The sequence below is a fragment of the Anser brachyrhynchus genome, assembly GCF_964034855.1.
Source record: "Anser brachyrhynchus genome assembly, chromosome: 5".
In the NCBI taxonomy this organism is placed as follows: Eukaryota; Metazoa; Chordata; class Aves; order Anseriformes; family Anatidae; genus Anser; species Anser brachyrhynchus.
Window position 1 is genome coordinate 19,958,322 of NC_137699.1, and position 15,040 is coordinate 19,973,361.

At 50.6% G+C, this 15,040-nt stretch overlaps 1 protein-coding gene across 6 annotated transcripts in view; it reads right to left on the bottom strand.

Annotated features, from left to right (window-relative positions):
• CD151 (CD151 molecule (Raph blood group)) overlaps positions 1–11,504 on the bottom strand; it is a 31,662-nt gene extending 20,158 nt beyond the window's left edge. For 2 of the 6 annotated variants that reach the window (XM_080593887.1, XM_080593890.1), the window contains exon 1: positions 11,134–11,330. The gene's annotated coding sequence lies outside the window, so the exon portion shown is untranslated. Of the gene's footprint in view, positions 1–1,922; positions 2,072–2,963; positions 3,302–7,678; positions 7,758–11,133; positions 11,331–11,362 lie in introns of those variants that run through there. The other 4 variants (XM_080593892.1, XM_080593889.1, XM_080593888.1 and 1 more) reach the window with 4 other exon arrangements.
• Between the last annotated feature and the right edge of the window lie 3,536 nt (positions 11,505–15,040).

Below are 15,040 nucleotides of genomic sequence, written 5' to 3' on the forward strand. Positions count from 1 at the left end.
AAGACAAAAGGACCTTAGTGCCAAACTGATTTCATAATCATTCAAAAAAAAAAAAAAGGAAGAAAGAAAGAAATTGAGAGAGAAAAAGCAATCAAGCATGTTTGTGCTCCAGAACTGCTCCACTACAAAGCAAACAAAACCCACTCGATAAGGTTATCTGGTCCTAGAAGAACATGTACAGCTAGCCTCAGAAAGGCTGTGCAGGTCACTGCTCCCAGAATCTGATAACCTGGAGAAAAAATTAAAAAATAAAAATAAAAAAAACCAACCCCTCCAAATGCACAGGCCTTGGCAGGAGCCGGAAGGCAGGCCAGAGACCAGCACCCAGCGCATGATTAATGGGAACTCCTCCTGTGCCCGACAACATCAGCTTGTGCCCAATAAAGCCCCCTTTATCCCGGAGGATCCCCAAACACTTCACACTGTTTATACACAGGAACCACTTCACCCGTCATCGAGCTGAGGAGAGGAACAATAACCGTCTCTTTGCTTCCTCGCGCCGAGTTACAGAAACGAGCGCCTGGTGCGTGTCAGCAGAGAGCTGCCGCAAGGAGGGTTTGCTGGGACAAGGAGCAGCAGCTCAGACAGGTCGGGGTGAGGCACGACAAGGCAAACCGTGCTCCTTACGGCCTGCTGGTGCTCTTACACATTCTGTTCTCCCGTCTCTGCTCATGGGCACGGTGCTTTGTTTTGTTTTCAAAAGCCGGGCTTTGTCTGCACCGGAGAATTTACCAGTGGCGTTCAGCCACGTTTCTGAACAGAACGGTTTGTGCAGAATCAGCTCTCCTCCTGATCCCTGCCTATTAATTACGCTGGCATTTTCGGCTCGGCTCTCAGAAGCAAAGCCACCGGGTCCTCGGTGTTTTCATGGAACACGCTCAGAACCTCCCCTCCCTGCAGCCACGCCGGTGCTAGGATCGACAGCACACTCTTTATAATCCTCCCAGCCTCCACGAAGCTAGGCAGGCAATTCTGTACACGCATTCCTAGCGATTTCCAAATAATGCTGTGATCATACCCATTTGTTCTCTCTATAAATAGGTGTATTTTTCAAACAGGCTCAGTGCAAAGACTAACCTGAGGACATGTCCCATGCTGCAGCTAGCACGCAGTTGCTCAACACTTGGCTGCAGTCCCTTCGCAGAGGTGCTTTCAGTTTTATTCCCTACAAATCTCAGCAGTGAGAGGGCAACTAGCTAAAAGCCAGTAGATTTTCTTCCTACCCACAGTATTGTCACCTTCACCTGACTTGGCTCACGAACGAGTGCTTGGGTTTTAAATCCCACCAGCAAAAATCTGCTCTGCCCTTTTTGGTGGCTGGTGTCACCATGGGGTAGGTTTCTAGCCTCTCCGTGAGATGCAGTTCAATAACCTCACTGCCTGAGGTTATAATATAATAACCTTCACCTCCTCAAGGCAACTCACCGAAGAAAAAAGGCAGCACAACAGGAGCACAGAGAGACTTTTGGGGAAGTGGCTTCCCCAGAGTCAGACGGGGCACTGGCAGCAGAGAAGAGCCGTGCATTTGCTCTCCTCGCACCTCAAGATTCATCCTCCCTGCGCCAAGCTGTTCAGCCCTCTAAGAGACCTCTGCAGAACACGAAGCTGTAAAACACAGAGCCTCCCAGCTACCCGTTAGCACTTCCAGGCCCGTGCCTGAGACACCTGACTGCAGACAGCATAGCAGCACGCAAGAGGCGCAGGAAAAGCTGGCCACCTTTAATTCCTGTGCAAAACTTGTTCTGCTTTAACCAGGCTGTTCCTGTTTGCACTTTGTGGTGGAAACGAGCAAAGCCAAAGTCCTTGAAATCAAAGCACGGATCTGTCCCAGGCAGCCAGCCGCAGCTCCAGCTGCACAAAGGCTGTATTTTAAAAGCAGCCAAGAAGGGGTTTGACAATGGAAATCGAGGTAACAGCCTTACCACTTCAGACACGTTGCTGATTAGCTCAGTGCCGGTGCCAGCTGTGCCGGAGCCAAGCTCCCAGCGTGTCGGCGATGGGTCCGGTACCTGCAGCACCAGGAGCGGGGCTGAGGGAACAGGGAGCAGCACGCAGCCGGGGCCGCAGCGAGACCTGCAGGAGCTTCCCCTCCTGCCCACAACAGCCACCTCACGCAGCAGCACCCTCGCACCTGGGATTAACCTCTTCTCTGCAGGCACCAGCAGGAACGGCCGAGGAGTCTCTTCTGGCCATCAGCCCTCACACATCCCCCGTGTCCCTGTCTCCGACGGGTCTGCTTCAGAGCGACCAGTAAGTGCTTTCAGGAGCTGTGCTCCTCTCCAGAGCTACAAACGCTTTACTAGAGCCAGATCAAATATCAAGCACAGCCAAGGGCAAATTAAGTGACATTTCATTTTCTGGAGCTGCGAGGCCGGTCCATCGGAGCCGTCTCTCTCTTGCTGCTACGGGAGCAATACTGAAACCCACGCCCAACCCATGCTGCACGGGGAGGCCTTGGAAAGGATCGTCCTTGCAGCAAAAACTAAACAACCCCCAGCCAAAAATAAAACGTTCCTCCCCCTTCCCCCTCGCTCAGACTGTAGTGATTCCACCAGAACCATTTACGCAGCTGTTTTTAGGCCAGCCTGCGAGCTTGCCGGGGAGGCATCAGCTTGTGAATAAGTAACTGGAAGGCAGGGGCTGGCCTCAAGGCAGCTACTTGCTGGCCCTTCGCCAATGCTGCGGGCAGGGGAAAGAGCAGTCCCTGAGCCCAGCGCACACTCCAACCGGCTCTAAGGAAAGCCCCCAGCTACCAACCGCTTCCCTGAAACACCTCGCTCCAGTGGTCTCCGCTCGCGGAGCTGCCCCCAGCAGCACCAGGAGCAGGGCTCGCACGGGTGCTCCTCGCTGCTTGGAGCAAACCACAGGCAAAGGGCAGGAGACGCAGCTCTCCGTAATGGGGACAGAGCTATCAGCAGCACAGAAGTGCGCCAGGCTTCCCCAGGGCTCCCTCAGAGACTCACCTCCTTCATTTGGAGCAGGTAGGGGTAAGAAAATGGAAGAGGGTTGCTCTAACAGATGCCAGCACAAACCAGCTAGACTCCAGATGCAGCTGGAAAATCCCACGATGGATTTCTTCATCGATGCACCTTCATGTTATCCGAGCACTGTACGAACAAGCCTCACTACAGGAAAGCTTAAAAAGAGTTTGTAACTTCTTCTCCCCTCAAACCCCGAGTCATTTTTCAAGTCAGTAGGGACCATATAATCTCATTTAATCTCCTCCTATTTAAAAGGTTAAAACTGTAAAAGCTTAAAGCAGTCCATTCTACTTGTCTGGGACACCCCAGATTAACTCCCAAATACCAGGAAGTCTCAAAATAGACTGCAAGAGATGGGAGTAACCACATATTTCCTTCCCTCGGGAACCTCTCCAAATGTTACCAGCACATGCTCAGCATGCAGATAACCACTGTGAGCTCAGCAAAACACAACAGGGCGTTTTTCTCTCTGTGTAAAAGATGGGAAGACAGCAAATGTCCAGCGCTGGGCAGACTCATTAGCCATCTCTCAAGGCACCCTAAGCCATTAGCAAGCAGAAGGGGAAAAGCAATCCACAGCAGGGTTCACTTGTAGGTTAGTTAAGACGCTCCATCAATCCTTAATCATCGAAAACAAGAAAGAGAAAAGCAAGGAGCCACAAAGATAAAAGTTTCCTGAGCACCCGAGTAACTACCTTCGCTTTGCCCTGAGTTTCAGTCAATACCAAATGCCCACTCTGAAAATGAGATCCCTCGAGGGCTTCCAGGAACAGAGGAACTCGGGAAACAAACGTCATTTCCCGCTTTTGATGAATTTAAACAAAACTCTGAAATTCACGCTGGAAGTAACCAAGAAGATCCTAGCACAGAAAATAATCCTCCTGTTACTGACCTCAAATGAGCGGGGGTTTCACGCACTGCTTGGGCATCAGGGCCACCTTCCTGCCACCCCGACAGCTCCTCACTGAAGCGGTGTACGCGCGTAAAGCGGCAGCACCTGACCTGGTAACCACTGCTGGGTGCGCAGACACGAGGAAAGAAAGATTATTTGATCAGTGTGATAGATGGAGAAGGGACCTGGGCTAGCCAGACACAGTTACCAAAGTCAAAAACTGTCAGGATATTGCTGATCTGCAGAAGTTATGCCCTTCGTAACAGGAAAACAGCTTCCCACCCACACGCCTATAAATATCTTGATAAGAGTTATGTTGATATAACCACGGTAATTGACATCGGGATACTCTCACTGCTCTTATCTCAGTAAGCGGGCTTTGTTCTCTCTTTTTGCTTAAGAACTTGTTCAAATTCCTGATGAGTTAGCGAACAATAAACACATTTACACGTAGAGGTGGATGCAGTACGGAAGTCCCTATGACAGCTACGCTGAATTTTGCTCCAGTCCCAAAGCACAGCTCGTGAAAGCAGAATTTTCTCCTCTAGCTGTGTCTGCTTTTCCCTTTCATAGCTGTGCTGTCAGAAGCCTGAAGAGCCATAAACCATGTTTCCCAATGCCCTGACCAACTCTGAGTGCAAATGGGAAGTTAACAGCCAGGATTTTTTCCTGGTCTAAGTGCGGTGGCTTAAATTCCCATTTTTTTCCCCAGTCTGGGGACACATCCCACAGCAGGGGAGAGCCCTGGGGAGTACACAAGGCACAGAGCAGCCTTTGGTTAGGCTCATTCTGCAGGCACAGCACAGGGGCTCAGCAGCAGGCTTGGATCCCTTCCCTGCTCAGCAGGAGGAACGAGACAGTGACCTGGGGCTCCAAGGCGAAGAAGCCAGCCTGGTGGTTCCTCTTACCTCAAACACAGAGAAAGGTCCTGCTGATGGAAAAAAAAAAGAAAAAGAAAAAAAAAAGAAAACAATTGGACAAAGTAAATTGGAGACTACATGAGGCTGTGGCAAGTAATCTCATCTCTAGCAGACCTCTCAGGGCAACACTGGGGGCACACGGGACATGAGTTCCTCCCTTCTGGATTCCACTAGAGCTAAGAAGAGCCGCTGACATTCACGAGCCGTGACTCACGCCTGCCTCCTCCAGCACCCCACACTCACTGGCTGGCATGCCGGACATGCCAGCACGGCTGGCATCTGCAGGCTGGCTTTGGCAGCATGTAAAGTTGACTCAAACTGTTCTTCCCCCGTATTTTTCTCGAATGTTTCAGTGTTGTGGTCACCAAGGATCAGAGCACTCCCTGAAAACCACCACGCTGGCACCGCTGCTCCAGCACACTAGCAGGTAACAGGTCAGCAAAGCTCAAAACGCGATCCACTTGACACACCACAGAAACTCCCTCCCTGACATTCCTACCTCGGACCTCTCTCGGCTGCAATTTTTAGTGGGTTTTGTCAGTGGCAGAGCCAAACAGCCAAAGCTTTTCGCAGCCCTGCTGCGTCCGCAAGTGGCCAGCCTGCTGGGTGCTGTAGGGAGCTGCGAACCTCAGCTCACAGAGCTCAGCCTAAGTAAACAGAAAAGAATCAGTGCAGGTCTAAACCTCTGCGAACAAGGTTCCTAAATCATAGTTTGTCTCTAATGAGCTGCCAAGGACCTCCTGTTACCCTTCCTGATACCCTCTCCTCACCCTGCCAGGCCAGCATCCCTCTCACAGCCCTGTAGGGAGCCACCTGCACCTTGCATGTGCACCAGACTTCTCCAGTGAGCAGAGAGCCACAAGCACCCGATCAGACCAAGGAATTTTGCTTAGAAGCATGAACCAAGCTGGTGATAGCCAAATGTGGTCCAGACCCCAAAACACACCCCTCTGTCTGACACACAATACCTGAAGTGAAAATTAGGAACCATCCTCCCGGCCCTTCTCCTGTCAATTTCTCCACCATAAGGGGGGAAGCGTTCCAGGGTGAGGGACCAGACCTCATTTCACCTCACCCATTTGCAAAGCACAGCCAGATCTTTCTCCTGCAGCACCTCCAGGTGTTTCTTCCCCTACACCTCTCCCTCTGCTATGTGGGCAAAACCACTTGGGAAACGTGCTGCGGACTTAGGAGATGTTAGGAGCGCACACCTCTCCCTTGTAGCTATAGGGACAAACTCCATCCAGGCACAGGACAACTCTTTACAACTCATTACAACTCTTTCCCCGGCTCCCCACAGGAACCCGGGTTGGAAACGTGAACTTTGCTCCTGTGTTCAGACCTGCCTCCAGCAGTCGATAAGAAACAAGGCTCAGTGCCAAACGTTTGATGTCGCCTGCTTCTGGCCCAGCAATAACGAGGCTTTGTCGGGAGAACCAGGAGCGACCCGTGGGCCCGAGCAACATCCCTTTTCACACCTCCCACACTTCTCTTTTCCGGCCTTTCCCAAGATTGTTTTGTCTCCTCTCACCTTGCTGCTTCCCACATCCTCTGTCAAGAAGTTTCCAAGACACGTTTTATACTACTCCCAGCTAATGAAAGTTGCAGCACAGATCTGCAGGTAGGAAAAGCACCTGGCTGGCAGCCTACCGAGGGGCAGGTGACTGGCACTGTGTGGTTAAACCTCTACTTGTCTGCCACAGGCTGTGGGTCAACACCCGACTGAATTTCAAGACCTACCAAGTACCCTTCCGCTAATTTCCATTAATTCCTGCTGTCCTGCCTTACCCCGCTAGGCCAATAGCCTGCCTCTACCTCCAGCATCGAGCAATGCACGACACACCTGCGGGCACACAAAACACACAGAGATACCTCTAGCTTCAGGAGGACCCCAGCTGGCACGTGAAGTGGCAGCTATTTATGTTTATCTTCTTCTTACCTCCAGCACTTCTCTGGCTAGCAGGGAAGAACCATAAGCACCCACCTAGCGAGAGGAATTTAGGTGAAAAGCAGGGACCCAGCCAGTCACACTGGCCCTGACCCCTCTTATTCCGCCACAAAGTGCCAGCCAGCGATTATCCTGCTGCTCCTTCTGCCGGGAATTTTATTACCCTGCAGCAGCCAGGGCTCGGGACTAATAGGACTGATTGAATTCACTCCCCGGGATGCCAGGCTGTTGAGATCACAGAGGAGTCTGACAGGCGGGACGGAGCAGAGCACTGGCAAGGAGAGATGCTCATCTGCAGCGCTGCTATCACAACGCTGGTATCTGCCAAGAGGGCCTGGCGGCAAACGGCTTCGTGCCGTAGGGAGGGATGGTATGAGGCTCTCTGCAGACCTGGCAGATCACCTCATCTGCATCCTGCAGCCCTGCTGCTCCTCGCCTCTCCCTTTGCACTAGCAAAGTGCATGTGGAAGGAGGAACGGGAAAATGGGGGAAATTTCACAGTTTACAAACGGTGACACCATTCGTTTCACTCTGGCTTGGCTGCGGCAAGAGGAAAACGGTGTTCAGAGTTTGAGAGGAAGGAGGAGCAAGTGGGATGGAAGGTGGCCTGGCCTTCACCTTCAGCATCCGGAGGTTTTTCAACAAGCAGGATGACTAGGTTTCTGTTGCTCCCAGCCAAGGACGCTGGGATGTGCTGTCATTTCCAGGAGTCACGCTCCCCCCGGCTTCCCGTGACCTCAGCTGCTGGTGCACACGCTCAGGGAGCAGCTGGAGACAACCTAGTGTCAAACCCAGGAGCAGAGGAGAGAGGTACAAGAGGGTCTTTTCATGAGCTTTAAAGAGCAGGACTGACAAGGCCACTGGGGACAGCAGCAGTACACTGGGACATGAAATAGCAAAACTCCCCTTTTTGTTTTTTCAGGGTCAGTACACCCACCTTTTATCTTTCTAAGCTTCCTCCTTAGACAGAAGGCACAAGAAAACCACAGGAACAGTACAATTGCATTACAAGGGACCTGGAAAAGCCAAACAAGATCATTTGCCACACGCGCGTATACACATTGACATAGATGTTGAGTCCCACCTCAAAACTCCTTGAGTCCCCCAGGAGTTTTTGTGCAGTCCCACAGAAACACATAAACATACCTCAGCCTCCTATGCATAAGAAGTAGAGCAATGCATTCCTTAGTGCAGAAGCCAGACGTCACAGGAACAAGTAAATTTACCTGTGGGATGACCTAACTAAGAGACAGAGCTCACAAGTCAACCCCTTCAGGGCTGTCTCAAGAGCAAGGGAATCGTTGCTTGGTCTGCGTACGGGCCACGTAGGCAGCTGCAAATCAATTGTGCTACAATTTCTATTAGCTGGGAATAATATAAAACATGTCTTGGAAACTTCTTGACAGATAGCTAGCAATCCATCAGCCACCCCCACCTAGCATTTTTGCTTGACAAAGGGATACAAGCAGCTTTCTTCCACCCCCCTGCTGAAGAATGTCTCACACCCAATAGTTCAAACTTGAGGAGGCCACACCAAAAATGTCTTCTGCAGAGCCCAGATTTTGACTGTGCAAGCCTTAATGTACTGAAAGAAAAGCAACATCAAGTGTAAGGCAGAACAGCAGGAGACTGGCAGAGCAGTGCATGAGCACTTGCTTAGGCTGGGTTCATCGTTTGCAGTCAGAAGGAAGAGAAGGGGCCATGGGAGAAGAGAGGAACACAGCAACCCTGCAGACAAAGAGTGCCAGACTGCACTAGCAGGGGTCACAGCCCCGAGTCCTCGTGTTGGTCAGCAAAGCTGCTGACACCACGCTCGGCAGCCAGCGGGAACAAAGCAAGGCAGTTCATCTCTCCCGTGCCGTGCTGCAGTCTGGCAAAACAAGCCGGGTTTCACGTCTCGTAGTACCACCTGGCAGCAACAGGACAAGCAGTGCCACAAAGGGCTGCTGCTCTTCATCTTAGCCGGCACTAATGACAGCACAAGTCATTGTGTGAAGCCCTGGAAGGCAGGAAATGTAGTCGTGTTTATCTCAAACACAGACCTACAGCAAACCACTCTGACTCCGTTTCCTGCCCACTTTCAGGCTGGCACGGCACCTCCCTACTGCACAAGGGTGGGAAGCTAAAGCTTCTGTGAAAAATCATTTAGGCTGGTATTCCTTGCTAACTCAGAAGATGGGTTGTATATTAGGTCCAAAAGAAGGAGGGCCACAGTCCCAACTAGGCTATCAAACTTTCTCTTACTCAGTGCTCTTGGCAATGTCCCTAAGAGCAAGCCCTCCTATCACACACCTGCCTTGAGACAGGAGGAAAACTTGGCTGTTAAGCACACAAAAAACATACAGCGGAAAGGACTAACCACCTCAGCCACCAGAGTGAAACAAGAACAGCTGTCATACACGGGACATTACCTCCAGCAAACAGAAAAGGCATAGTCTTATTGTTCACTGCAGTCAACACGGCGGAGGGACTGCCAGGACTTTCACCAGGCAGCTGAGGGCTGGGATTCTCCTCCACTACAGAAGGAGTCTACCAAGAAACTTTAAAAGAAGCCATCAGCTGCCCAACATATGTGACAGTTTTGGAACAAAACATGTTTTTTGCAGAAATATAGCACATGGACAGAAAGATGTTCAGATCAGGAACTCAAGGACATCATCAGGACACTACAGAGCAAGGGTGTAATCTCAGGATAGTTACACACAGAAGCCCTGAGCCTGCCAGCTTCTCCTCCTGACAACCCAAGCTCTCAGCAAGGATACCAGACTTAAAACACTGGAGTCTCTGAACAGCTGTAGTGAGCCAGAACAGAAACTCATACCTGCAGGGCACCGTTAAGTCTTTGACCTGTCACCCGGTGCCTCGGGTAAAGCACAAGTGATGCTGTCCCACACATTACCCAGCTTCCAACAATTTTCCGATCGGGGTCTTCTTGTCCTAGACACACAAACACTTGGCAAAGAGTGCAGATGAACGACAGGCTGTGTCAAACAAAGATGTATCAGTACTTTCTTTAAAGTTGTGGCTTTTATTCATACAAGTCTGAGGTTATACTAGGAATTTAGACCTGAGTTTACGTGAAAGACTACTAGACTTTTACAAAACCTGCTTTACATGAATTCAACCGCTTCCCATTCATGCTAAGCCCTGCTTACCCAGCAGTTGTCACGCTGACACCTAATACTGTCTGTGGTCACAGTCAACATCCAACCTGGTTGGACGCAGAGACGTTTTACACAGCTCCTTTTCTCTCCACCTCAGCCCACAACAGCACAGAAGAGACAGATGCTATGCTCTCCCCACCACAAGTCGTTATCTTTGGTAGCAGTAAGAGTTGAACAGGACCGGGACGGACTTTTTTCTGAATGACAACACGCTACTGACACCCAGGCAGCATCTGACACACCAAAAGATCCCCTAAGAACCCAGGCAACAGCCTCACAGATGGCAAAGGAAACGTATTTTGGCAAAAGGGACTTGTTTCAAAACTGGTTCAACAAAATGGCAGCCCCTGGGCATTACCTCTGATGGGTGATGACATCTTAATTAACTCCTGTTCCAGCAGACACGGCCCAAGCTCTCAGAACAAGAAAGAAAGCAGTTTAGAGGGATGGAGGAAGCACAGCAAGGTACTTTAAGGGATGCTATAGAGTAGACTGAAATAAAAGGTAAATAACTTTAAAATCCAACAGGATACTGCAACAGGTTAATCACAGAAGACCTTGAGAAGTCAGATTTTATTTTTTATGTTAAATTTACAGCAGTTTACACTCTTCATAAGATGCCCTGGAGCAAAAGGCTACTGGGAAAGATCCCTCACGGCAAAGACTCCTCATGGCAAACAGCACTACGGGGCAACAATAACCCACCGCTGGCGCTGATTCAGCTTCTGAAGGAAAGCAGTGGAACAGTGCCTGGGTTTTCCAGTAAGCCTCTCTCCCCCTCTTCTGCCTCCCACAGTCCTGCAAGTTTAACCTAAAGTCCAAGCCTTATTTTCACAAAAGGGCGCCTTAACTGGAGAAAGGAGGAGAAGTATTGTTTCACAAGATTACAGCAACGTTGAGCACCGTTCCTAACGCACAGACCGTGCAAAGCTCCTGAAGCCCTCCGCAGTAAAGAAAAAACAACCAAACACCTTTTCAAACACCGCAAAGCACAGCGTGCGGGAAGCCCCGCACAGCTGCTCCGCGCTCAAGCAGCAAGCGAAGCAGCCCCGCGCCTAGCGCTGACTTCTGGCGACCACCGACACGACACACAGGGCACCTCCCCGCCTGGTGGCCCGCAAACTCTGCCCCAATTCCCCCTTCTCCCCGTCCCCGTCCCCGCCGCGCCGCTCGCCGCCCGCCTCCCCTCAGCCCGCCCGGCCGCCATTTCGGGGCCGCCCCGCCTCACCCCTCAGCGCCGGGCCGCGGAGCTCCGCGGCGCCTCACGGAGCGGGCAGGGAGGGACGGGACCGCGGCAGGAAGGAGGGAAGGAGGAGGCAGAGAGGGCGGCCCGGCCCGGCACGGCTCGGCACGGCTCTGCCCAGCCCAGCCCCGGGACACCCAGCGGGCGCCGCCGCCCTAACAGGCTGTAACAGCGTGCTCTGGTAGCAGCGACCTCTGCCTCTCGCCACCTTTACCTCAGCCGCCGTTCCCATTGCCGCAGGCACCACATTGCAGCGAACTCCAGCTCTTTTTTTTTTTTTTTTTAAGGCGTCAGAGCTGCTCGTTAAAGAGTTTTCCGTGAGACACCCTGTACATCAAGCCCTGACTGGCACATTGCCTCATCCTTCCATTACCTCACTTCAACTTCAGTCCAAATACCTCCCCAGTAACAACCGAGTCCCGGAAGATCCTCTCCAGTAACAGCCCTTCTGGGACCAGTCCCAGATCCTCACCCGCTCCCCCGGTGGCTGAGGGGTCTCACGGTTTTTTAGGGGTGGGTGGGAAGAGAGGGAGAAAAGGCCAGGATCGGACCTCCTTAGCCTGTAAACTAGAGACCCGTGTGCCCGACTAAACAATCACTTCATCCCTCCCAACAAGTAAAGCAATTAATAAACTGATACCACACTTCTTCTAAGGCAAGAGAACAAGACAGCCAGCTGAAGAAGCCCTGTATAGACCGCTATGAGAGACTTACTCCACTACGGTTTTGTTCAGCATTACCTAGCATCACCCGATTTACAGTGAATCAGGGGGAAGGGATGGGTTTAAAGAATAGAGATCACGTTATACCAAAACCAGCAGAGAACAGCCTGCTTCACAGCTGGGCAGGATGAGAAAAATATAGAGGCATGGGTTTTTCCGTGCTTCCAAAAGTGAAAACAAAATGGCATGAGAGTTACATGTGAAGTACAAGCAGCATTATAAAAAGACCGCCAGGGGAAAAAAAACAGCTCCCATCTCCCCTCTGCCCACGGGACCCTAAGCTTTAGTTTAGAGCTCCTGGAGAGCCAAGTGATTAAGCAGAGCCCCAGGGGATCAGCTCACACTTCCACATCAAGATTTCTTGCAGAGGGTGTGTGGCAGAGCCAGGAGGCAGCAACACAAGCACAGGCACCGACCGCAGCCCCTAGCCCTCCTTGGTGGGGTGCTGAGCGTTCCTGCTCTTGGCTGCTGCCTTCTCCCCTCCTGTCTTGAGATTTCATGTGCAAACAAGAAAGAGATCGGCCTCCCACCCTGGCAGATTTGGGTCAGCAAATGGGCACGATTAGATACAACTGCTGTCTGTGTGGCAGTAGTGTGCTTGGGAGAAGCCTGCACATAAAGGTGGGCTATACCACAGAAACCCCTTTTTCCCTGGTTCCTGAGTTCATTACAGGAATATGCAGGAGCCCAGCAGCAAGGTCACATCATGCAGGGAATGGCACTGCAGTGCTTTTCTGCAGCAATTTGCCATTTCCGTGCTCGCTGTGATTGCTGCTGTCTCAACCAGTAGGACCCACCACCACCACCTCTACCCAGAACTGCACAAATGTAATCCCTGTGAACGTTTAATTATATATTAACCTTGGAAAACAAACTAATTTTACTGCAATTTTCATAGTTCTACCATAGCCTATTCACTTCAGAAGAAGCAGGCAGCTACTCTTGTGCTTGCAGGATCAGGGCCTTATTAAACTGCTTGGCTTGATATGCACATAAAGCATGCCTTGCGGGCCTGGGGAGTCTGGAGCCGGATTACTCTAACTGCACCGACTGAAAATTCACCGTGACTCATAAACAGATAAGTAATGAGCAGGCTGAGCGACCTAACCAAGCTCTGAGCTGCAGTATTGCGGATCTTACTGGAGCTGAGCAGATTTACAAATAGAGTATTTAAAGGTAGATAGCACAAGCTACAAGATACATTTAAACACAAAGCTTAAGTATTTGTTCTATATATATACATATATATATATGCATGCACTAAGCAATTAATAAGTAAAGAGTGTGAAAATACGTGAACAGTAGATGGCAATGGTCAGAAAATAATCCAGAAAGAGACTGCGTGGTCCCCACAGGAACAGATTAAATGTGTTTAGGTGGAAACTATCTTTTGGAGTTCAAGCTGCTGGAATAAAGTGGCTCTACAGCGGCTGGTGAGCCACTGTGAGCAGTTGCACCTGGCATGCCTCGGGGTGCCAGCAGCACCCCATGAACAAGCTGCCTGAAAGGAGCAGAGGCACTCCATAAAGCCACAGTGAAAAAGCCAGCTGCATGTGCTTAATCGCTGATAGATGGTGCAAGCCTTTGCAAGGGGAGCCCTGCATTGCCTGGTTTCTTTTCAGGCACCCCAGTCAGCCCCCCAAGGCCTCTGGTCCCGAGAGGAAGGCACGTGAGATGGGTGGAAGATGCTGCACATCTCCAGTTTGTTCAAGTGGAGGTGACAGCAGAGAATCAGGATCCTCATGTGCCCTCATGGTTTTTTGGTTTTGTTCTTTTGCTTGTTTGTTTGTTTTCTAGCAATGCCATTTATCATTCCCCAAGCTGAGTACATTTCCCCCCAATATCTTATCCAGCGCAGTCATAGGCAGAAGAAAGCAAACATCCCAAGCCTTTGGGATTCCTGCATTTGTCCCATGGGAAAGCTTTAAGCCTAGTCCCATGGCTTACTGCGCTCTCCTCAGCCCCGTTTTGGCTTTTGAAATAGATGCTGTCAGGCTAATCCTATTGTGCTTATCCTTAACATATTAACACAAAAAAGCCAAGTGAAACACAAGGCAGAGCAGGGTCCATTTGCCTGTGTGCAGGGCTTTGTGGGACTGTGGCTGCTTGTCAGAGCAGCTGTTTTTTTCTCCTTTGCTCCTAGCTCTGATTGTATACACAGCTGCACTGTTGCACGTGCCAGGATAGGTTTCTCAGGCTGTAAGTGTATTTTCTTGTGATAGGATTCCAAAATGCTTTACAGATTATGTGCAAAAAGTCACCTGTCCACTAAGAGACCGCAGCCAATGCAGTGCAGGAATAAGCCCCCAGGCAGAGTCTATTTTTCATCCTCCCTTGTCTCATACCACCTTAGGGTATCACTATTATTTGGTTTTTATTTATGTTGGAGTTTCCATCAGTCACCTGCAGAGTGTGGCTGCTCCCGGGGCTTCCGTTCAGAGGCAGGAGAGATTCTGATGAAAGCCTGGTTTTGGCTGGGATCGAGTCAATTGTCTTCATAGTAGCTGGTATGGTGCTGTGCTTTGGATTTAGGATGAGAATAATGCTGATAACACGCTGACGTTTTCATTGTTGCAGAGTAATGCTTACATAGGGAAGTCCTTGGCTCTGCTTCTCATGCTGCCCTGCCAGCGAGGAGGCTGGGGGTGCACCGGGAGCTGAGAGGGGACAGAGCCAGCACAGCTGCCCCGGAGCAACCAAAGACCTGCTCCATACGGCATCATGCTCACCAATAAAAGCTTGAGTAAGGAAGGAGGACGTGTTAGGAGTGATGCTGTTTATCTTCCCAAGAAACCATTACGTGTGATGAGCCCTGCGTTCCTGGAAGTGGCTGAACATCCACTGCTGATGGGAAATAGCATGGGTCTGGCATCCAAAATAAACCCCACCCTGGTGCTTACTGTTGTCCACATGCAACCTGCTCGACCTCTGTGCCACTTTGTCATGGGTGAAACAAAACTCCACCTTGTCCCTGCTAAAAAAAAGTTATAGTTAACTACTCCCTGTGCTGGCTGTAGCACGAGAAATGAGTATTAATTGCTTTGGCCAAAGCTACAGATAGATAGTTCTGTAAATACACAAATGTATCGAAACAAACGTAGGGCACAGGGATTAAGAACTATGAAATTCCTAACTCTGGTGAGCAAGATGTATGGGATATTATCAAATAC